The sequence below is a fragment of the Chanodichthys erythropterus genome, chromosome 8 (genome assembly GCF_024489055.1).
Source record: "Chanodichthys erythropterus isolate Z2021 chromosome 8, ASM2448905v1, whole genome shotgun sequence".
Classification (NCBI taxonomy): Eukaryota; Metazoa; Chordata; class Actinopteri; order Cypriniformes; family Xenocyprididae; genus Chanodichthys; species Chanodichthys erythropterus.
In genome coordinates this window covers 68,821-88,034 of record NC_090228.1, presented here as the reverse complement: position 1 = coordinate 88,034, position 19,214 = coordinate 68,821, and the positions used below count along the sequence as shown (strand labels likewise).

Below are 19,214 nucleotides of genomic sequence, written 5' to 3'. Positions count from 1 at the left end.
CCATCCTGACACGAGGGCTGAGGGCGAGCAGTATTTTTGGAGCTCCACCGAATGGCAGACGATAACTGGAAGCTAGTGCTTCACCGCTCAGCCCAGCCGAAGCACATGCCTCGTTGGCGCAGTTAGGCAGCGCGTCAGTCTCATAATCTGAAGGTCGTGAGTTCGAGCCTCACACGGGGCAGGGTGGTGCCTTTTGGCGCACGAGAGCGTTTAGACGATAGAGCGGTTTCCTTTATTCCCTTTCGTGTGATCGTCCATTTCTCCTGGGGCCAAAAAGGCTCTTCGGCTCCCCTGGAGGCCAGACAGCATGACATTCTGAGAAAACGTGTGTCTTTTTCAAGTAGTTTCCCTGAATCTCATTAAATTGCGTGGCGTCCTCTGAAATCGTTGGACGCGCAATGCCCTTGAAATCCAGTGTTTTTGTAGGACTAGTGTGGTATAAACACAGTCGTGGTATTGCTCTCCTGTTCGTGTAATGCGTGGCCGTGTCGTCGCAGTGCTCTTGTTAAGGTTTAAAATCAACTCGCCAGAGGGTTAAAGACTCCAGCCTGAGCCCACAGCCAAAGGTTAGCCTTGTCAGAAGTGGGATTCGAACCCACGCCTCCAGGGGAGACTGCGACCTGAACGCAGCGCCTTAGACCGCTCGGCCATCCTGACACGAGGGCTGAGGGCGAGCAGTATTTTTGGAGCTCCACCGAATGGCAGACGATAACTGGAAGCTAGTGCTTCACCGCTCAGCCCAGCCAAAGCACATGCCTCGTTGGCGCAGTTAGGCAGCGCGTCAGTCTCATAATCTGAAGGTCGTGAGTTCGAGCCTCACACGGGGCAGGGTGGTGCCTTTTGGCGCACGAGAGCGTTTAGACGATAGAGCGGTTTCCTTTATTCCCTTTCGTGTGATCGTCCATTTCTCCTGGGGCCAAAAAGGCTCTTCGGCTCCCCTGGAGGCCAGACAGCATGACATTCTGAGAAAACGTGTGTCTTTTTCAAGTAGTTTCCCTGAATCTCATTAAATTGCGTGGCGTCCTCTGAAATCGTTGGACGCGCAATGCCCTTGAAATCCAGTGTTTTTGTAGGACTAGTGTGGTATAAACGCAGTCGTGGTATTGCTCTCCTGTTCGTGTAATGCGTGGCCGTGTCGTCGCAGTGCTCTTGTTAAGGTTTAAAATCAACTCGCCAGAGGGTTAAAGACTCCAGCCTGAGCCCACAGCCAAAGGTTAGCCTTGTCAGAAGTGGGATTCGAACCCACGCCTCCAGGGGAGACTGCGACCTGAACGCAGCGCCTTAGACCGCTCGGCCATCCTGACACGAGGGCTGAGGGCGAGCAGTATTTTTGGAGCTCCACCGAATGGCAGACGATAACTGGAAGCTAGTGCTTCACCGCTCAGCCCAGCCGAAGCACATGCCTCGTTGGCGCAGTTAGGCAGCGCGTCAGTCTCATAATCTGAAGGTCGTGAGTTCGAGCCTCACACGGGGCAGGGTGGTGCCTTTTGGCGCACGAGAGCATTTAGACGATAGAGCGGTTTCCTTTATTCCCTTTCGTGTGATCGTCCATTTCTCCTGGGGCCAAAAAGGCTCTTCGGCTCCCCTGGAGGCCAGACAGCATGACATTCTGAGAAAACGTGTGTCTTTTTCAAGTAGTTTCCCTGAATCTCATTAAATTGCGTGGCGTCCTCTGAAATCGTTGGACGCGCAATGCCCTTGAAATCCAGTGTTTTTGTAGGACTAGTGTGGTATAAACGCAGTCGTGGTATTGCTCTCCTGTTCGTGTAATGCGTGGCCGTGTCGTCGCAGTGCTCTTGTTAAGGTTTAAAATCAACTCGCCAGAGGGTTAAAGACTCCAGCCTGAGCCCACAGCCAAAGGTTAGCCTTGTCAGAAGTGGGATTCGAACCCACGCCTCCAGGGGAGACTGCGACCTGAACGCAGCGCCTTAGACCGCTCGGCCATCCTGACACGAGGGCTGAGGGCGAGCAGTATTTTTGGAGCTCCACCGAATGGCAGACGATAACTGGAAGCTAGTGCTTCACCGCTCAGCCCAGCCGAAGCACATGCCTCGTTGGCGCAGTTAGGCAGCGCGTCAGTCTCATAATCTGAAGGTCGTGAGTTCGAGCCTCACACGGGGCAGGGTGGTGCCTTTTGGCGCACGAGAGCGTTTAGACGATAGAGCGGTTTCCTTTATTCCCTTTCGTGTGATCGTCCATTTCTCCTGGGGCCAAAAAGGCTCTTCGGCTCCCCTGGAGGCCAGACAGCATGACATTCTGAGAAAACGTGTGTCTTTTTCAAGTAGTTTCCCTGAATCTCATTAAATTGCGTGGCGTCCTCTGAAATCGTTGGACGCGCAATGCCCTTGAAATCCAGTGTTTTTGTAGGACTAGTGTGGTATAAACGCAGTCGTGGTATTGCTCTCCTGTTCGTGTAATGCGTGGCCGTGTCGTCGCAGTGCTCTTGTTAAGGTTTAAAATCAACTCGCCAGAGGGTTAAAGACTCCAGCCTGAGCCCACAGCCAAAGGTTAGCCTTGTCAGAAGTGGGATTCGAACCCACGCCTCCAGGGGAGACTGCGACCTGAACGCAGCGCCTTAGACCGCTCGGCCATCCTGACATGAGGGCTGAGGGCGAGCAGTATTTTTGGAGCTCCACCGAATGGCAGACGATGACTGGAAGCTAGTGCTTCACCGCTCAGCCCAGCCGAAGCACATGCCTCGTTGGCGCAGTTAGGCAGCGCGTCAGTCTCATAATCTGAAGGTCGTGAGTTCGAGCCTCACACGGGGCAGGGTGGTGCCTTTTGGCGCACGAGAGCATTTAGACGATAGAGCGGTTTCCTTTATTCCCTTTCGTGTGATCGTCCATTTCTCCTGGGGCCAAAAAGGCTCTTCGGCTCCCCTGGAGGCCAGACAGCATGACATTCTGAGAAAACGTGTGTCTTTTTCAAGTAGTTTCCCTGAATCTCATTAAATTGCGTGGCGTCCTCTGAAATCGTTGGATGCGCAATGCCCTTGAAATCCAGTGTTTTTGTAGGACTAGTGTGGTATAAACACAGTCGTGGTATTGCTCTCCTGTTCGTGTAATGCGTGGCCGTGTCGTCGCAGTGCTCTTGTTAAGGTTTAAAATCAACTCGCCAGAGGGTTAAAGACTCCAGCCTGAGCCCACAGCCAAAGGTTAGCCTTGTCAGAAGTGGGATTCGAACCCACGCCTCCAGGGGAGACTGCGACCTGAACGCAGCGCCTTAGACCGCTCGGCCATCCTGACACGAGGGCTGAGGGCGAGCAGTATTTTTGGAGCTCCACCGAATGGCAGACGATAACTGGAAGCTAGTGCTTCACCGCTCAGCCCAGCTGAAGCACATGCCTCGTTGGCGCAGTTAGGCAGCGCGTCAGTCTCATAATCTGAAGGTCGTGAGTTCGAGCCTCACACGGGGCAGGGTGGTGCCTTTTGGCGCACGAGAGCGTTTAGACGATAGAGCGGTTTCCTTTATTCCCTTTCGTGTGATCGTCCATTTCTCCTGGGGCCAAAAAGGCTCTTCGGCTCCCCTGGAGGCCAGACAGCATGACATTCTGAGAAAACGTGTGTCTTTTTCAAGTAGTTTCCCTGAATCTCATTAAATTGCGTGGCGTCCTCTGAAATCGTTGGACGCGCAATGCCCTTGAAATCCAGTGTTTTTGTAGGACTAGTGTGGTATAAACGCAGTCGTGGTATTGCTCTCCTGTTCGTGTAATGCGTGGCCGTGTCGTCGCAGTGCTCTTGTTAAGGTTTAAAATCAACTCGCCAGAGGGTTAAAGACTCCAGCCTGAGCCCACAGCCAAAGGTTAGCCTTGTCAGAAGTGGGATTCGAACCCACGCCTCCAGGGGAGACTGCGACCTGAACGCAGCGCCTTAGACCGCTCGGCCATCCTGACACGAGGGCTGAGGGCGAGCAGTATTTTTGGAGCTCCACCGAATGGCAGACGATAACTGGAAGCTAGTGCTTCACCGCTCAGCCCAGCTGAAGCACATGCCTCGTTGGCGCAGTTAGGCAGCGCGTCAGTCTCATAATCTGAAGGTCGTGAGTTCGAGCCTCACACGGGGCAGGGTGGTGCCTTTTGGCGCACGAGAGCGTTTAGACGATAGAGCGGTTTCCTTTATTCCCTTTCGTGTGATCGTCCATTTCTCCTGGGGCCAAAAAGGCTCTTCGGCTCCCCTGGAGGCCAGACAGCATGACATTCTGAGAAAACGTGTGTCTTTTTCAAGTAGTTTCCCTGAATCTCATTAAATTGCGTGGCGTCCTCTGAAATCGTTGGACGCGCAATGCCCTTGAAATCCAGTGTTTTTGTAGGACTAGTGTGGTATAAACGCAGTCGTGGTATTGCTCTCCTGTTCGTGTAATGCGTGGCCGTGTCGTCGCAGTGCTCTTGTTAAGGTTTAAAATCAACTCGCCAGAGGGTTAAAGACTCCAGCCTGAGCCCACAGCCAAAGGTTAGCCTTGTCAGAAGTGGGATTCGAACCCACGCCTCCAGGGGAGACTGCGACCTGAACGCAGCGCCTTAGACCGCTCGGCCATCCTGACACGAGGGCTGAGGGCGAGCAGTATTTTTGGAGCTCCAACGAATGGCAGACGATAACTGGAAGCTAGTGCTTCACCGCTCAGCCCAGCCGAAGCACATGCCTCGTTGGCGCAGTTAGGCAGCGCGTCAGTCTCATAATCTGAAGGTCGTGAGTTCGAGCCTCACACGGGGCAGGGTGGTGCCTTTTGGCGCACGAGAGCATTTAGACGATAGAGCGGTTTCCTTTATTCCCTTTCGTGTGATCGTCCATTTCTCCTGGGGCCAAAAAGGCTCTTCGGCTCCCCTGGAGGCCAGACAGCATGACATTCTGAGAAAACGTGTGTCTTTTTCAAGTAGTTTCCCTGAATCTCATTAAATTGCGTGGCGTCCTCTGAAATCGTTGGACGCGCAATGCCCTTGAAATCCAGTGTTTTTGTAGGACTAGTGTGGTATAAACGCAGTCGTGGTATTGCTCTCCTGTTCGTGTAATGCGTGGCCGTGTCGTCGCAGTGCTCTTGTTAAGGTTTAAAATCAACTCGCCAGAGGGTTAAAGACTCCAGCCTGAGCCCACAGCCAAAGGTTAGCCTTGTCAGAAGTGGGATTCGAACCCACGCCTCCAGGGGAGACTGCGACCTGAACGCAGCGCCTTAGACCGCTCGGCCATCCTGACACGAGGGCTGAGGGCGAGCAGTATTTTTGGAGCTCCACCGAATGGCAGACGATAACTGGAAGCTAGTGCTTCACCGCTCAGCCCAGCCGAAGCACATGCCTCGTTGGCGCAGTTAGGCAGCGCGTCAGTCTCATAATCTGAAGGTCGTGAGTTCGAGCCTCACACGGGGCAGGGTGGTGCCTTTTGGCGCACGAGAGCATTTAGACGATAGAGCGGTTTCCTTTATTCCCTTTCGTGTGATCGTCCATTTCTCCTGGGGCCAAAAAGGCTCTTCGGCTCCCCTGGAGGCCAGACAGCATGACATTCTGAGAAAACGTGTGTCTTTTTCAAGTAGTTTCCCTGAATCTCATTAAATTGCGTGGCGTCCTCTGAAATCGTTGGACGCGCAATGCCCTTGAAATCCAGTGTTTTTGTAGGACTAGTGTGGTATAAACGCAGTCGTGGTATTGCTCTCCTGTTCGTGTAATGCGTGGCCGTGTCGTCGCAGTGCTCTTGTTAAGGTTTAAAATCAACTCGCCAGAGGGTTAAAGACTCCAGCCTGAGCCCACAGCCAAAGGTTAGCCTTGTCAGAAGTGGGATTCGAACCCACGCCTCCAGGGGAGACTGCGACCTGAACGCAGCGCCTTAGACCGCTCGGCCATCCTGACACGAGGGCTGAGGGCGAGCAGTATTTTTGGAGCTCCACCGAATGGCAGACGATAACTGGAAGCTAGTGCTTCACCGCTCAGCCCAGCCGAAGCACATGCCTCGTTGGCGCAGTTAGGCAGCGCGTCAGTCTCATAATCTGAAGGTCGTGAGTTCGAGCCTCACACGGGGCAGGGTGGTGCCTTTTGGCGCACGAGAGCGTTTAGACGATAGAGCGGTTTCCTTTATTCCCTTTCGTGTGATCGTCCATTTCTCCTGGGGCCAAAAAGGCTCTTCGGCTCCCCTGGAGGCCAGACAGCATGACATTCTGAGAAAACGTGTGTCTTTTTCAAGTAGTTTCCCTGAATCTCATTAAATTGCGTGGCGTCCTCTGAAATCGTTGGACGCGCAATGCCCTTGAAATCCAGTGTTTTTGTAGGACTAGTGTGGTATAAACGCAGTCGTGGTATTGCTCTCCTGTTCGTGTAATGCGTGGCCGTGTCGTCGCAGTGCTCTTGTTAAGGTTTAAAATCAACTCGCCAGAGGGTTAAAGACTCCAGCCTGAGCCCACAGCCAAAGGTTAGCCTTGTCAGAAGTGGGATTCGAACCCACGCCTCCAGGGGAGACTGCGACCTGAACGCAGCGCCTTAGACCGCTCGGCCATCCTGACACGAGGGCTGAGGGCGAGCAGTATTTTTGGAGCTCCACCGAATGGCAGACGATAACTGGAAGCTAGTGCTTCACCGCTCAGCCCAGCTGAAGCACATGCCTCGTTGGCGCAGTTAGGCAGCGCGTCAGTCTCATAATCTGAAGGTCGTGAGTTCGAGCCTCACACGGGGCAGGGTGGTGCCTTTTGGCGCACGAGAGCATTTAGACGATAGAGCGGTTTCCTTTATTCCCTTTCGTGTGATCGTCCATTTCTCCTGGGGCCAAAAGGCTCTTCGGCTCCCCTGGAGGCCAGACAGCATGACATTCTGAGAAAACGTGTGTCTTTTTCAAGTAGTTTCCCTGAATCTCATTAAATTGCGTGGCGTCCTCTGAAATCGTTGGACGCGCAATGCCCTTGAAATCCAGTGTTTTTGTAGGACTAGTGTGGTATAAACGCTGTCGTGGTATTGCTCTCCTGTTCCTGTAATGCGTGGCCGTGTCGTCGCAGTGCTCTTGTTAAGGTTTAAAATCAACTCGCCAGAGGGTTAAAGACTCCAGCCTGAGCCCACAGCCAAAGGTTAGCCTTGTCAGAAGTGGGATTCGAACCCACGCCTCCAGGGGAGACTGCGACCTGAACGCAGCGCCTTAGACCGCTCGGCCATCCTGACACGAGGGCTGAGGGCGAGCAGTATTTTTGGAGCTCCACCGAATGGCAGACGATAACTGGAAGCTAGTGCTTCACCGCTCAGCCCAGCTGAAGCACATGCCTCGTTGGCGCAGTTAGGCAGCGCGTCAGTCTCATAATCTGAAGGTCGTGAGTTCGAGCCTCACACGGGGCAGGGTGGTGCCTTTTGGCGCACGAGAGCGTTTAGACGATAGAGCGGTTTCCTTTATTCCCTTTCGTGTGATCGTCCATTTCTCCTGGGGCCAAAAAGGCTCTTCGGCTCCCCTGGAGGCCAGACAGCATGACATTCTGAGAAAACGTGTGTCTTTTTCAAGTAGTTTCCCTGAATCTCATTAAATTGCGTGGCGTCCTCTGAAATCGTTGGACGCGCAATGCCCTTGAAATCCAGTGTTTTTGTAGGACTAGTGTGGTATAAACGCAGTCGTGGTATTGCTCTCCTGTTCGTGTAATGCGTGGCCGTGTCGTCGCAGTGCTCTTGTTAAGGTTTAAAATCAACTCGCCAGAGGGTTAAAGACTCCAGCCTGAGCCCACAGCCAAAGGTTAGCCTTGTCAGAAGTGGGATTCGAACCCACGCCTCCAGGGGAGACTGCGACCTGAACGCAGCGCCTTAGACCGCTCGGCCATCCTGACACGAGGGCTGAGGGCGAGCAGTATTTTTGGAGCTCCACCGAATGGCAGACGATAACTGGAAGCTAGTGCTTCACCGCTCAGCCCAGCTGAAGCACATGCCTCGTTGGCGCAGTTAGGCAGCGCGTCAGTCTCATAATCTGAAGGTCGTGAGTTCGAGCCTCACACGGGGCAGGGTGGTGCCTTTTGGCGCACGAGAGCGTTTAGACGATAGAGCGGTTTCCTTTATTCCCTTTCGTGTGATCGTCCATTTCTCCTGGGGCCAAAAAGGCTCTTCGGCTCCCCTGGAGGCCAGACAGCATGACATTCTGAGAAAACGTGTGTCTTTTTCAAGTAGTTTCCCTGAATCTCATTAAATTGCGTGGCGTCCTCTGAAATCGTTGGACGCGCAATGCCCTTGAAATCCAGTGTTTTTGTAGGACTAGTGTGGTATAAACGCAGTCGTGGTATTGCTCTCCTGTTCGTGTAATGCGTGGCCGTGTCGTCGCAGTGCTCTTGTTAAGGTTTAAAATCAACTCGCCAGAGGGTTAAAGACTCCAGCCTGAGCCCACAGCCAAAGGTTAGCCTTGTCAGAAGTGGGATTCGAACCCACGCCTCCAGGGGAGACTGCGACCTGAACGCAGCGCCTTAGACCGCTCGGCCATCCTGACACGAGGGCTGAGGGCGAGCAGTATTTTTGGAGGTCCACCGAATGGCAGACGATAACTGGAAGCTAGTGCTTCACCGCTCAGCCCAGCTGAAGCACATGCCTCGTTGGCGCAGTTAGGCAGCGCGTCAGTCTCATAATCTGAAGGTCGTGAGTTCGAGCCTCACACGGGGCAGGGTGGTGCCTTTTGGCGCACGAGAGCGTTTAGACGATAGAGCGGTTTCCTTTATTCCCTTTCGTGTGATCGTCCATTTCTCCTGGGGCCAAAAAGGCTCTTCGGCTCCCCTGGAGGCCAGACAGCATGACATTCTGAGAAAACGTGTGTCTTTTTCAAGTAGTTTCCCTGAATCTCATTAAATTGCGTGGCGTCCTCTGAAATCGTTGGACGCGCAATGCCCTTGAAATCCAGTGTTTTTGTAGGACTAGTGTGGTATAAACGCAGTCGTGGTATTGCTCTCCTGTTCGTGTAATGCGTGGCCGTGTCGTCGCAGTGCTCTTGTTAAGGTTTAAAATCAACTCGCCAGAGGGTTAAAGACTCCAGCCTGAGCCCACAGCCAAAGGTTAGCCTTGTCAGAAGTGGGATTCGAACCCACGCCTCCAGGGGAGACTGCGACCTGAACGCAGCGCCTTAGACCGCTCGGCCATCCTGACACGAGGGCTGAGGGCGAGCAGTATTTTTGGAGCTCCACCGAATGGCAGACGATAACTGGAAGCTAGTGCTTCACCGCTCAGCCCAGCCAAAGCACATGCCTCGTTGGCGCAGTTAGGCAGCGCGTCAGTCTCATAATCTGAAGGTCGTGAGTTCGAGCCTCACACGGGGCAGGGTGGTGCCTTTTGGCGCACGAGAGCGTTTAGACGATAGAGCGGTTTCCTTTATTCCCTTTCGTGTGATCGTCCATTTCTCCTGGGGCCAAAAAGGCTCTTCGGCTCCCCTGGAGGCCAGACAGCATGACATTCTGAGAAAACGTGTGTCTTTTTCAAGTAGTTTCCCTGAATCTCATTAAATTGCGTGGCGTCCTCTGAAATCGTTGGACGCGCAATGCCCTTGAAATCCAGTGTTTTTGTAGGACTAGTGTGGTATAAACGCAGTCGTGGTATTGCTCTCCTGTTCGTGTAATGCGTGGCCGTGTCGTCGCAGTGCTCTTGTTAAGGTTTAAAATCAACTCGCCAGAGGGTTAAAGACTCCAGCCTGAGCCCACAGCCAAAGGTTAGCCTTGTCAGAAGTGGGATTCGAACCCACGCCTCCAGGGGAGACTGCGACCTGAACGCAGCGCCTTAGACCGCTCGGCCATCCTGACATGAGGGCTGAGGGCGAGCAGTATTTTTGGAGCTCCACCGAATGGCAGACGATGACTGGAAGCTAGTGCTTCACCGCTCAGCCCAGCCGAAGCACATGCCTCGTTGGCGCAGTTAGGCAGCGCGTCAGTCTCATAATCTGAAGGTCGTGAGTTCGAGCCTCACACGGGGCAGGGTGGTGCCTTTTGGCGCACGAGAGCATTTAGACGATAGAGCGGTTTCCTTTATTCCCTTTCGTGTGATCGTCCATTTCTCCTGGGGCCAAAAAGGCTCTTCGGCTCCCCTGGAGGCCAGACAGCATGACATTCTGAGAAAACGTGTGTCTTTTTCAAGTAGTTTCCCTGAATCTCATTAAATTGCGTGGCGTCCTCTGAAATCGTTGGATGCGCAATGCCCTTGAAATCCAGTGTTTTTGTAGGACTAGTGTGGTATAAACACAGTCGTGGTATTGCTCTCCTGTTCGTGTAATGCGTGGCCGTGTCGTCGCAGTGCTCTTGTTAAGGTTTAAAATCAACTCGCCAGAGGGTTAAAGACTCCAGCCTGAGCCCACAGCCAAAGGTTAGCCTTGTCAGAAGTGGGATTCGAACCCACGCCTCCAGGGGAGACTGCGACCTGAACGCAGCGCCTTAGACCGCTCGGCCATCCTGACACGAGGGCTGAGGGCGAGCAGTATTTTTGGAGCTCCACCGAATGGCAGACGATAACTGGAAGCTAGTGCTTCACCGCTCAGCCCAGCTGAAGCACATGCCTCGTTGGCGCAGTTAGGCAGCGCGTCAGTCTCATAATCTGAAGGTCGTGAGTTCGAGCCTCACACGGGGCAGGGTGGTGCCTTTTGGCGCACGAGAGCGTTTAGACGATAGAGCGGTTTCCTTTATTCCCTTTCGTGTGATCGTCCATTTCTCCTGGGGCCAAAAAGGCTCTTCGGCTCCCCTGGAGGCCAGACAGCATGACATTCTGAGAAAACGTGTGTCTTTTTCAAGTAGTTTCCCTGAATCTCATTAAATTGCGTGGCGTCCTCTGAAATCGTTGGACGCGCAATGCCCTTGAAATCCAGTGTTTTTGTAGGACTAGTGTGGTATAAACACAGTCGTGGTATTGCTCTCCTGTTCGTGTAATGCGTGGCCGTGTCGTCGCAGTGCTCTTGTTAAGGTTTAAAATCAACTCGCCAGAGGGTTAAAGACTCCAGCCTGAGCCCACAGCCAAAGGTTAGCCTTGTCAGAAGTGGGATTCGAACCCACGCCTCCAGGGGAGACTGCGACCTGAACGCAGCGCCTTAGACCGCTCGGCCATCCTGACACGAGGGCTGAGGGCGAGCAGTATTTTTGGAGCTCCACCGAATGGCAGACGATAACTGGAAGCTAGTGCTTCACCGCTCAGCCCAGCCGAAGCACATGCCTCGTTGGCGCAGTTAGGCAGCGCGTCAGTCTCATAATCTGAAGGTCGTGAGTTCGAGCCTCACACGGGGCAGGGTGGTGCCTTTTGGCGCACGAGAGCGTTTAGACGATAGAGCGGTTTCCTTTATTCCCTTTCGTGTGATCGTCCATTTCTCCTGGGGCCAAAAAGGCTCTTCGGCTCCCCTGGAGGCCAGACAGCATGACATTCTGAGAAAACGTGTGTCTTTTTCAAGTAGTTTCCCTGAATCTCATTAAATTGCGTGGCGTCCTCTGAAATCGTTGGACGCGCAATGCCCTTGAAATCCAGTGTTTTTGTAGGACTAGTGTGGTATAAACGCAGTCGTGGTATTGCTCTCCTGTTCGTGTAATGCGTGGCCGTGTCGTCGCAGTGCTCTTGTTAAGGTTTAAAATCAACTCGCCAGAGGGTTAAAGACTCCAGCCTGAGCCCACAGCCAAAGGTTAGCCTTGTCAGAAGTGGGATTCGAACCCACGCCTCCAGGGGAGACTGCGACCTGAACGCAGCGCCTTAGACCGCTCGGCCATCCTGACACGAGGGCTGAGGGCGAGCAGTATTTTTGGAGCTCCACCGAATGGCAGACGATAACTGGAAGCTAGTGCTTCACCGCTCAGCCCAGCCAAAGCACATGCCTCGTTGGCGCAGTTAGGCAGCGCGTCAGTCTCATAATCTGAAGGTCGTGAGTTCGAGCCTCACACGGGGCAGGGTGGTGCCTTTTGGCGCACGAGAGCATTTAGACGATAGAGCGGTTTCCTTTATTCCCTTTCGTGTGATCGTCCATTTCTCCTGGGGCCAAAAAGGCTCTTCGGCTCCCCTGGAGGCCAGACAGCATGACATTCTGAGAAAACGTGTGTCTTTTTCAAGTAGTTTCCCTGAATCTCATTAAATTGCGTGGCGTCCTCTGAAATCGTTGGACGCGCAATGCCCTTGAAATCCAGTGTTTTTGTAGGACTAGTGTGGTATAAACACAGTCGTGGTATTGCTCTCCTGTTCGTGTAATGCGTGGCCGTGTCGTCGCAGTGCTCTTGTTAAGGTTTAAAATCAACTCGCCAGAGGGTTAAAGACTCCAGCCTGAGCCCACAGCCAAAGGTTAGCCTTGTCAGAAGTGGGATTCGAACCCACGCCTCCAGGGGAGACTGCGACCTGAACGCAGCGCCTTAGACCGCTCGGCCATCCTGACACGAGGGCTGAGGGCGAGCAGTATTTTTGGAGCTCCACCGAATGGCAGACGATAACTGGAAGCTAGTGCTTCACCGCTCAGCCCAGCCGAAGCACATGCCTCGTTGGCGCAGTTAGGCAGCGCGTCAGTCTCATAATCTGAAGGTCGTGAGTTCGAGCCTCACACGGGGCAGGGTGGTGCCTTTTGGCGCACGAGAGCATTTAGACGATAGAGCGGTTTCCTTTATTCCCTTTCGTGTGATCGTCCATTTCTCCTGGGGCCAAAAAGGCTCTTCGGCTCCCCTGGAGGCCAGACAGCATGACATTCTGAGAAAACGTGTGTCTTTTTCAAGTAGTTTCCCTGAATCTCATTAAATTGCGTGGCGTCCTCTGAAATCGTTGGACGCGCAATGCCCTTGAAATCCAGTGTTTTTGTAGGACTAGTGTGGTATAAACGCAGTCGTGGTATTGCTCTCCTGTTCGTGTAATGCGTGGCCGTGTCGTCGCAGTGCTCTTGTTAAGGTTTAAAATCAACTCGCCAGAGGGTTAAAGACTCCAGCCTGAGCCCACAGCCAAAGGTTAGCCTTGTCAGAAGTGGGATTCGAACCCACGCCTCCAGGGGAGACTGCGACCTGAACGCAGCGCCTTAGACCGCTCGGCCATCCTGACACGAGGGCTGAGGGCGAGCAGTATTTTTGGAGCTCCACCGAATGGCAGACGATAACTGGAAGCTAGTGCTTCACCGCTCAGCCCAGCCGAAGCACATGCCTCGTTGGCGCAGTTAGGCAGCGCGTCAGTCTCATAATCTGAAGGTCGTGAGTTCGAGCCTCACACGGGGCAGGGTGGTGCCTTTTGGCGCACGAGAGCATTTAGACGATAGAGCGGTTTCCTTTATTCCCTTTCGTGTGATCGTCCATTTCTCCTGGGGCCAAAAAGGCTCTTCGGCTCCCCTGGAGGCCAGACAGCATGACATTCTGAGAAAACGTGTGTCTTTTTCAAGTAGTTTCCCTGAATCTCATTAAATTGCGTGGCGTCCTCTGAAATCGTTGGACGCGCAATGCCCTTGAAATCCAGTGTTTTTGTAGGACTAGTGTGGTATAAACGCAGTCGTGGTATTGCTCTCCTGTTCGTGTAATGCGTGGCCGTGTCGTCGCAGTGCTCTTGTTAAGGTTTAAAATCAACTCGCCAGAGGGTTAAAGACTCCAGCCTGAGCCCACAGCCAAAGGTTAGCCTTGTCAGAAGTGGGATTCGAACCCACGCCTCCAGGGGAGACTGCGACCTGAACGCAGCGCCTTAGACCGCTCGGCCATCCTGACACGAGGGCTGAGGGCGAGCAGTATTTTTGGAGCTCCACCGAATGGCAGACGATAACTGGAAGCTAGTGCTTCACCGCTCAGCCCAGCCGAAGCACATGCCTCGTTGGCGCAGTTAGGCAGCGCGTCAGTCTCATAATCTGAAGGTCGTGAGTTCGAGCCTCACACGGGGCAGGGTGGTGCCTTTTGGCGCACGAGAGCGTTTAGACGATAGAGCGGTTTCCTTTATTCCCTTTCGTGTGATCGTCCATTTCTCCTGGGGCCAAAAAGGCTCTTCGGCTCCCCTGGAGGCCAGACAGCATGACATTCTGAGAAAACGTGTGTCTTTTTCAAGTAGTTTCCCTGAATCTCATTAAATTGCGTGGCGTCCTCTGAAATCGTTGGACGCGCAATGCCCTTGAAATCCAGTGTTTTTGTAGGACTAGTGTGGTATAAACGCAGTCGTGGTATTGCTCTCCTGTTCGTGTAATGCGTGGCCGTGTCGTCGCAGTGCTCTTGTTAAGGTTTAAAATCAACTCGCCAGAGGGTTAAAGACTCCAGCCTGAGCCCACAGCCAAAGGTTAGCCTTGTCAGAAGTGGGATTCGAACCCACGCCTCCAGGGGAGACTGCGACCTGAACGCAGCGCCTTAGACCGCTCGGCCATCCTGACACGAGGGCTGAGGGCGAGCAGTATTTTTGGAGCTCCACCGAATGGCAGACGATAACTGGAAGCTAGTGCTTCACCGCTCAGCCCAGCCAAAGCACATGCCTCGTTGGCGCAGTTAGGCAGCGCGTCAGTCTCATAATCTGAAGGTCGTGAGTTCGAGCCTCACACGGGGCAGGGTGGTGCCTTTTGGCGCACGAGAGCGTTTAGACGATAGAGCGGTTTCCTTTATTCCCTTTCGTGTGATCGTCCATTTCTCCTGGGGCCAAAAAGGCTCTTCGGCTCCCCTGGAGGCCAGACAGCATGACATTCTGAGAAAACGTGTGTCTTTTTCAAGTAGTTTCCCTGAATCTCATTAAATTGCGTGGCGTCCTCTGAAATCGTTGGACGCGCAATGCCCTTGAAATCCAGTGTTTTTGTAGGACTAGTGTGGTATAAACGCAGTCGTGGTATTGCTCTCCTGTTCGTGTAATGCGTGGCCGTGTCGTCGCAGTGCTCTTGTTAAGGTTTAAAATCAACTCGCCAGAGGGTTAAAGACTCCAGCCTGAGCCCACAGCCAAAGGTTAGCCTTGTCAGAAGTGGGATTCGAACCCACGCCTCCAGGGGAGACTGCGACCTGAACGCAGCGCCTTAGACCGCTCGGCCATCCTGACATGAGGGCTGAGGGCGAGCAGTATTTTTGGAGCTCCACCGAATGGCAGACGATAACTGGAAGCTAGTGCGTCACCACTCAGCCCAGCCGAAGCACACGCCTCGTTGGCGCAGTTAGGCAGCGCGTCAGTCTCATAATCTGAAGGTCGTGAGTTCGAGCCTCACACGGGGCAGGGTGGTTCCTTTTGGCGCACGAGAGCATTTAGACGATAGAGCGGTTTCCTTTATTCCCTTTCGTGTGATCGGCCATTTCTCCTGGGGCCAAAAAGGCTCTTCGGCTCCCCTGGAGGCCAGACAGCATGACATTCTGAGAAAACGTGTGTCTTTTTCAAGTAGTTTCCCTGAATCTCATTAAATTGCGTGGCGTCCTCTGAAATCGTTGGATGCGCAATGCCCTTGAAATCCAGTGTTTTTGTAGGACTAGTGTGGTATAAACACAGTCGTGGTATTGCTCTCCTGTTCGTGTAATGCGTGGCCGTGTCGTCGCAGTGCTCTTGTTAAGGTTTAAAATCAACTCGCCAGAGGGTTAAAGACTCCAGCCTGAGCCCACAGCCAAAGGTTAGCCTTGTCAGAAGTGGGATTCGAACCCACGCCTCCAGGGGAGACTGCGACCTGAACGCAGCGCCTTAGACCGCTCGGCCATCCTGACATAAGGGCGGAGGGCGAGCAGTATTTTTGGAGGTCCACCGAATGGCAGACGATAACTGGAAGCTAGTGCTTCACCGCTCAGCCCAGCTGAAGCACATGCCTCGTTGGCGCAGTTAGGCAGCACGTCAGTCTCATAATGTGAAGGTCGTGAGTTCGAGCCTCACACGGGCAGGGTGGTTCCTTTTGGCGCACGAGAGCGATTAGACGATAGAGCGGTTTCCTTTATTCCCTTTCGTGTGATCGTCCATTTCTCCTGGGGCCAAAAAGGCTCTTCGGCTCCCCTGGAGGCCAGACAGCATGACATTCTGAGAAAACGTGTGTCTTTTTCAAGTAGTTTCCCTGAATCTCATTAAATTGCGTGGCGTCCTCTGAAATCGTTGGACGCGCAATGCCCTTGAAATCCAGTGTTTTTGTAGGACTAGTGTGGTATAAACGCAGTCGTGGTATTGCTCTCCTGTTCGTGTAATGCGTGGCCGTGTCGTCGCAGTGCTCTTGTTAAGGTTTAAAATCAACTCGCCAGAGGGTTAAAGACTCCAGCCTGAGCCCACAGCCAAAGGTTAGCCTTGTCAGAAGTGGGATTCGAACCCACGCCTCCAGGGGAGACTGCGACCTGAACGCAGCGCCTTAGACCGCTCGGCCATCCTGACACGAGGGCTGAGGGCGAGCAGTATTTTTGGAGCTCCACCGAATGGCAGACGATAACTGGAAGCTAGTGCTTCACCGCTCAGCCCAGCCAAAGCACATGCCTCGTTGGCGCAGTTAGGCAGCGCGTCAGTCTCATAATCTGAAGGTCGTGAGTTCGAGCCTCACACGGGGCAGGGTGGTGCCTTTTGGCGCACGAGAGCGTTTAGACGATAGAGCGGTTTCCTTTATTCCCTTTCGTGTGATCGTCCATTTCTCCTGGGGCCAAAAAGGCTCTTCGGCTCCCCTGGAGGCCAGACAGCATGACATTCTGAGAAAACGTGTGTCTTTTTCAAGTAGTTTCCCTGAATCTCATTAAATTGCGTGGCGTCCTCTGAAATCGTTGGACGCGCAATGCCCTTGAAATCCAGTGTTTTTGTAGGACTAGTGTGGTATAAACGCAGTCGTGGTATTGCTCTCCTGTTCGTGTAATGCGTGGCCGTGTCGTCGCAGTGCTCTTGTTAAGGTTTAAAATCAACTCGCCAGAGGGTTAAAGACTCCAGCCTGAGCCCACAGCCAAAGGTTAGCCTTGTCAGAAGTGGGATTCGAACCCACGCCTCCAGGGGAGACTGCGACCTGAACGCAGCGCCTTAGACCGCTCGGCCATCCTGACACGAGGGCTGAGGGCGAGCAGTATTTTTGGAGCTCCACCGAATGGCAGACGATAACTGGAAGCTAGTGCTTCACCGCTCAGCCCAGCCAAAGCACATGCCTCGTTGGCGCAGTTAGGCAGCGCGTCAGTCTCATAATCTGAAGGTCGTGAGTTCGAGCCTCACACGGGGCAGGGTGGTGCCTTTTGGCGCACGAGAGCGTTTAGACGATAGAGCGGTTTCCTTTATTCCCTTTCGTGTGATCGTCCATTTCTCCTGGGGCCAAAAAGGCTCTTCGGCTCCCCTGGAGGCCAGACAGCATGACATTCTGAGAAAACGTGTGTCTTTTTCAAGTAGTTTCCCTGAATCTCATTAAATTGCGTGGCGTCCTCTGAAATCGTTGGACGCGCAATGCCCTTGAAATCCAGTGTTTTTGTAGGACTAGTGTGGTATAAACGCAGTCGTGGTATTGCTCTCCTGTTCGTGTAATGCGTGGCCGTGTCGTCGCAGTGCTCTTGTTAAGGTTTAAAATCAACTCGCCAGAGGGTTAAAGACTCCAGCCTGAGCCCACAGCCAAAGGTTAGCCTTGTCAGAAGTGGGATTCGAACACACGCCTCCAGGGAGAGACTGCAACCTGAACGCAGCGCCTTAGACCGCTCGGCCATCCTGACATGAGGGCTGAGGGCGAGCAGTATTTTTGGAGCTCCACCGAATGGCAGACGATAACTGGAAGCTAGTGCTTCACCGCTCAGCCCAGCTGAAGCACATGCCTCGTTGGCGCAGTTAGGCAGCGCGTCAGTCTCATAATCTGAAGGTCGTGAGTTCGAGCCTCACACGGGGCAGGGTGGTGCCTTTTGGCGCACGAGAGCATTTAGACGATAGAGCGGTTTCCTTTATTCCCTTTCGTGTGATCGTCCATTTCTCCTGGGGCCAAAAAGGCTCTTCGGCTCCCCTGGAGGCCAGACAGCATGACATTCTGAGAAAACGTGTGTCTTTTTCAAGTAGTTTCCCTGAATCTCATTAAATTGCGTGGCGTCCTCTGAAATCGTTGGATGCGCAATGCCCTTGAAATCCAGTGTTTTTGTAGGACTAGTGTGGTATAAACACAGTCGTGGTATTGCTCTCCTGTTCGTGTAATGCGTGGCCGTGTCGTCACAGTGCTCTTGTTAAGGTTTAAAATCAACTCGCCAGAGGGTTAAAGACTCCAGCCTGAGCCCACAGCCAAAGGTTAGCCTTGTCAGAAGTGGGATTCGAACCCACGCCTCCAGGGGAGACTGCGACCTGAACGCAGCGCCTTAGACCGCTCGGCCATCCTGACATAAGGGCGGAGGGCGAGCAGTATTTTTGGAGGTCCACCGAATGGCAGACGATAACTGAAAGCTAGTGCTTCACCGCTCAGCCCAGCTGAAGCACATGCCTCGTTGGCGCAGTTAGGCAGCACGTCAGTCTCATAATGTGAAGGTCGTGAGTTCGAGCCTCACACGGGCAGGGTGGTTCCTTTTGGCGCACGAGAGCGATTAGACGATAGAGCGGTTTCCTTTATTCCCTTTCGTGTGATCGTCCATTTCTCCTGGGGCCAAAAAGGCTCTTCGGCTCCCCTGGAGGCCAGACAGCATGACATTCTGAGAAAACGTGTGTCTTTTTCAAGTAGTTTCCCTGAATCTCATTAAATTGCGTGGCGTCCTCTGAAATCGTTGGACGCGCAATGCCCTTGAAATCCAGTGTTTTTGTAGGACTAGTGTGGTATAAACGCAGTCGTGGTATTGCTCTCCTGTTCGTGTAATGCGTGGCCGTGTCGTCGCAGTGCTCTTGTTAAGGTTTAAAATCAACTCGCCAGAGGGTTAAAGACTCCAGCCTGAGCCCACAGCCAAAGGTTAGCCTTGTCAGAAGTGGGATTCGAACCCACGCCTCCAGGGGAGACTGCGACCTGAACGCAGCGCCTTAGACCGCTCGGCCATCCTGACACGAGGGCTTAGGGCGAGCAGTATTTTTGGAGCTCCACTGGATGGCAGACGATAACTGGAAGCTAGTGCTTCACCGCTCAGCCCAGCCAAAGCACATGCCTCGTTGGCGCAGTTAGGCAGCGCGTCAGTCTCATAATCTGAAGGTCGTGAGTTCGAGCCTCACACGGGGCAGGGTGGTGCCTTTTGGCGCACGAGAGCGTTTAGACGATAGAGCGGTTTCCTTTATTCCCTTTCGTGTGATCGTCCATTTCTCCTGGGGCCAAAAAGGCTCTTCGGCTCCCCTGGAGGCCAGACAGCATGACATTCTGAGAAAACGTGTGTCTTTTTCAAGTAGTTTCCCTGAATCTCATTAAATTGCGTGGCGTCCTCTGAAATCGTTGGACGCGCAATGCCCTTGAAATCCAGTGTTTTTGTAGGACTAGTGTGGTATAAACGCAGTCGTG

The 19,214-nt window shown here is 53.3% G+C and overlaps 28 non-coding genes across 28 annotated transcripts; all 28 read left to right on the top strand.

Annotated features, from left to right (window-relative positions):
- Positions 1 to 107: 107 nt before the first annotated feature.
- On the top strand, positions 108 to 181 carry trnam-cau (transfer RNA methionine (anticodon CAU)). The gene has a single exon. It is a non-coding gene; the product is annotated as a tRNA-Met (tRNA).
- Positions 182 to 754: 573 nt separating this feature from the next.
- On the top strand, positions 755 to 828 carry trnam-cau (transfer RNA methionine (anticodon CAU)). The gene has a single exon. It is a non-coding gene; the product is annotated as a tRNA-Met (tRNA).
- A 573-nt stretch (positions 829 to 1,401) lies between these two features.
- Positions 1,402 to 1,475, top strand: trnam-cau (transfer RNA methionine (anticodon CAU)). Its single transcript has one exon. It is a non-coding gene; the product is annotated as a tRNA-Met (tRNA).
- A 573-nt stretch (positions 1,476 to 2,048) lies between these two features.
- Positions 2,049 to 2,122, top strand: trnam-cau (transfer RNA methionine (anticodon CAU)). Its single transcript has one exon. It is a non-coding gene; the product is annotated as a tRNA-Met (tRNA).
- A 573-nt stretch (positions 2,123 to 2,695) lies between these two features.
- Positions 2,696 to 2,769, top strand: trnam-cau (transfer RNA methionine (anticodon CAU)). Its single transcript has one exon. It is a non-coding gene; the product is annotated as a tRNA-Met (tRNA).
- A 573-nt stretch (positions 2,770 to 3,342) lies between these two features.
- trnam-cau (transfer RNA methionine (anticodon CAU)) lies at positions 3,343 to 3,416 on the top strand. The gene has a single exon. It is a non-coding gene; the product is annotated as a tRNA-Met (tRNA).
- A 573-nt stretch (positions 3,417 to 3,989) lies between these two features.
- On the top strand, positions 3,990 to 4,063 carry trnam-cau (transfer RNA methionine (anticodon CAU)). Its single transcript has one exon. It is a non-coding gene; the product is annotated as a tRNA-Met (tRNA).
- A 573-nt stretch (positions 4,064 to 4,636) lies between these two features.
- On the top strand, positions 4,637 to 4,710 carry trnam-cau (transfer RNA methionine (anticodon CAU)). Its single transcript has one exon. It is a non-coding gene; the product is annotated as a tRNA-Met (tRNA).
- A 573-nt stretch (positions 4,711 to 5,283) lies between these two features.
- trnam-cau (transfer RNA methionine (anticodon CAU)) lies at positions 5,284 to 5,357 on the top strand. Its single transcript has one exon. It is a non-coding gene; the product is annotated as a tRNA-Met (tRNA).
- Positions 5,358 to 5,930: 573 nt separating this feature from the next.
- On the top strand, positions 5,931 to 6,004 carry trnam-cau (transfer RNA methionine (anticodon CAU)). Its single transcript has one exon. It is a non-coding gene; the product is annotated as a tRNA-Met (tRNA).
- Positions 6,005 to 6,577: 573 nt separating this feature from the next.
- On the top strand, positions 6,578 to 6,651 carry trnam-cau (transfer RNA methionine (anticodon CAU)). Its single transcript has one exon. It is a non-coding gene; the product is annotated as a tRNA-Met (tRNA).
- Positions 6,652 to 7,223: 572 nt separating this feature from the next.
- trnam-cau (transfer RNA methionine (anticodon CAU)) lies at positions 7,224 to 7,297 on the top strand. Its single transcript has one exon. It is a non-coding gene; the product is annotated as a tRNA-Met (tRNA).
- Positions 7,298 to 7,870: 573 nt separating this feature from the next.
- Positions 7,871 to 7,944, top strand: trnam-cau (transfer RNA methionine (anticodon CAU)). The gene has a single exon. It is a non-coding gene; the product is annotated as a tRNA-Met (tRNA).
- Positions 7,945 to 8,517: 573 nt separating this feature from the next.
- trnam-cau (transfer RNA methionine (anticodon CAU)) lies at positions 8,518 to 8,591 on the top strand. The gene has a single exon. It is a non-coding gene; the product is annotated as a tRNA-Met (tRNA).
- Positions 8,592 to 9,164: 573 nt separating this feature from the next.
- Positions 9,165 to 9,238, top strand: trnam-cau (transfer RNA methionine (anticodon CAU)). The gene has a single exon. It is a non-coding gene; the product is annotated as a tRNA-Met (tRNA).
- Positions 9,239 to 9,811: 573 nt separating this feature from the next.
- Positions 9,812 to 9,885, top strand: trnam-cau (transfer RNA methionine (anticodon CAU)). Its single transcript has one exon. It is a non-coding gene; the product is annotated as a tRNA-Met (tRNA).
- Positions 9,886 to 10,458: 573 nt separating this feature from the next.
- trnam-cau (transfer RNA methionine (anticodon CAU)) lies at positions 10,459 to 10,532 on the top strand. The gene has a single exon. It is a non-coding gene; the product is annotated as a tRNA-Met (tRNA).
- A 573-nt stretch (positions 10,533 to 11,105) lies between these two features.
- Positions 11,106 to 11,179, top strand: trnam-cau (transfer RNA methionine (anticodon CAU)). The gene has a single exon. It is a non-coding gene; the product is annotated as a tRNA-Met (tRNA).
- A 573-nt stretch (positions 11,180 to 11,752) lies between these two features.
- On the top strand, positions 11,753 to 11,826 carry trnam-cau (transfer RNA methionine (anticodon CAU)). The gene has a single exon. It is a non-coding gene; the product is annotated as a tRNA-Met (tRNA).
- Positions 11,827 to 12,399: 573 nt separating this feature from the next.
- trnam-cau (transfer RNA methionine (anticodon CAU)) lies at positions 12,400 to 12,473 on the top strand. Its single transcript has one exon. It is a non-coding gene; the product is annotated as a tRNA-Met (tRNA).
- Positions 12,474 to 13,046: 573 nt separating this feature from the next.
- Positions 13,047 to 13,120, top strand: trnam-cau (transfer RNA methionine (anticodon CAU)). Its single transcript has one exon. It is a non-coding gene; the product is annotated as a tRNA-Met (tRNA).
- Positions 13,121 to 13,693: 573 nt separating this feature from the next.
- trnam-cau (transfer RNA methionine (anticodon CAU)) lies at positions 13,694 to 13,767 on the top strand. The gene has a single exon. It is a non-coding gene; the product is annotated as a tRNA-Met (tRNA).
- Positions 13,768 to 14,340: 573 nt separating this feature from the next.
- trnam-cau (transfer RNA methionine (anticodon CAU)) lies at positions 14,341 to 14,414 on the top strand. The gene has a single exon. It is a non-coding gene; the product is annotated as a tRNA-Met (tRNA).
- A 573-nt stretch (positions 14,415 to 14,987) lies between these two features.
- Positions 14,988 to 15,061, top strand: trnam-cau (transfer RNA methionine (anticodon CAU)). The gene has a single exon. It is a non-coding gene; the product is annotated as a tRNA-Met (tRNA).
- A 1,219-nt stretch (positions 15,062 to 16,280) lies between these two features.
- trnam-cau (transfer RNA methionine (anticodon CAU)) lies at positions 16,281 to 16,354 on the top strand. The gene has a single exon. It is a non-coding gene; the product is annotated as a tRNA-Met (tRNA).
- A 573-nt stretch (positions 16,355 to 16,927) lies between these two features.
- Positions 16,928 to 17,001, top strand: trnam-cau (transfer RNA methionine (anticodon CAU)). Its single transcript has one exon. It is a non-coding gene; the product is annotated as a tRNA-Met (tRNA).
- Positions 17,002 to 17,575: 574 nt separating this feature from the next.
- trnam-cau (transfer RNA methionine (anticodon CAU)) lies at positions 17,576 to 17,649 on the top strand. The gene has a single exon. It is a non-coding gene; the product is annotated as a tRNA-Met (tRNA).
- A 1,219-nt stretch (positions 17,650 to 18,868) lies between these two features.
- On the top strand, positions 18,869 to 18,942 carry trnam-cau (transfer RNA methionine (anticodon CAU)). The gene has a single exon. It is a non-coding gene; the product is annotated as a tRNA-Met (tRNA).
- Positions 18,943 to 19,214: the final 272 nt, after the last annotated feature.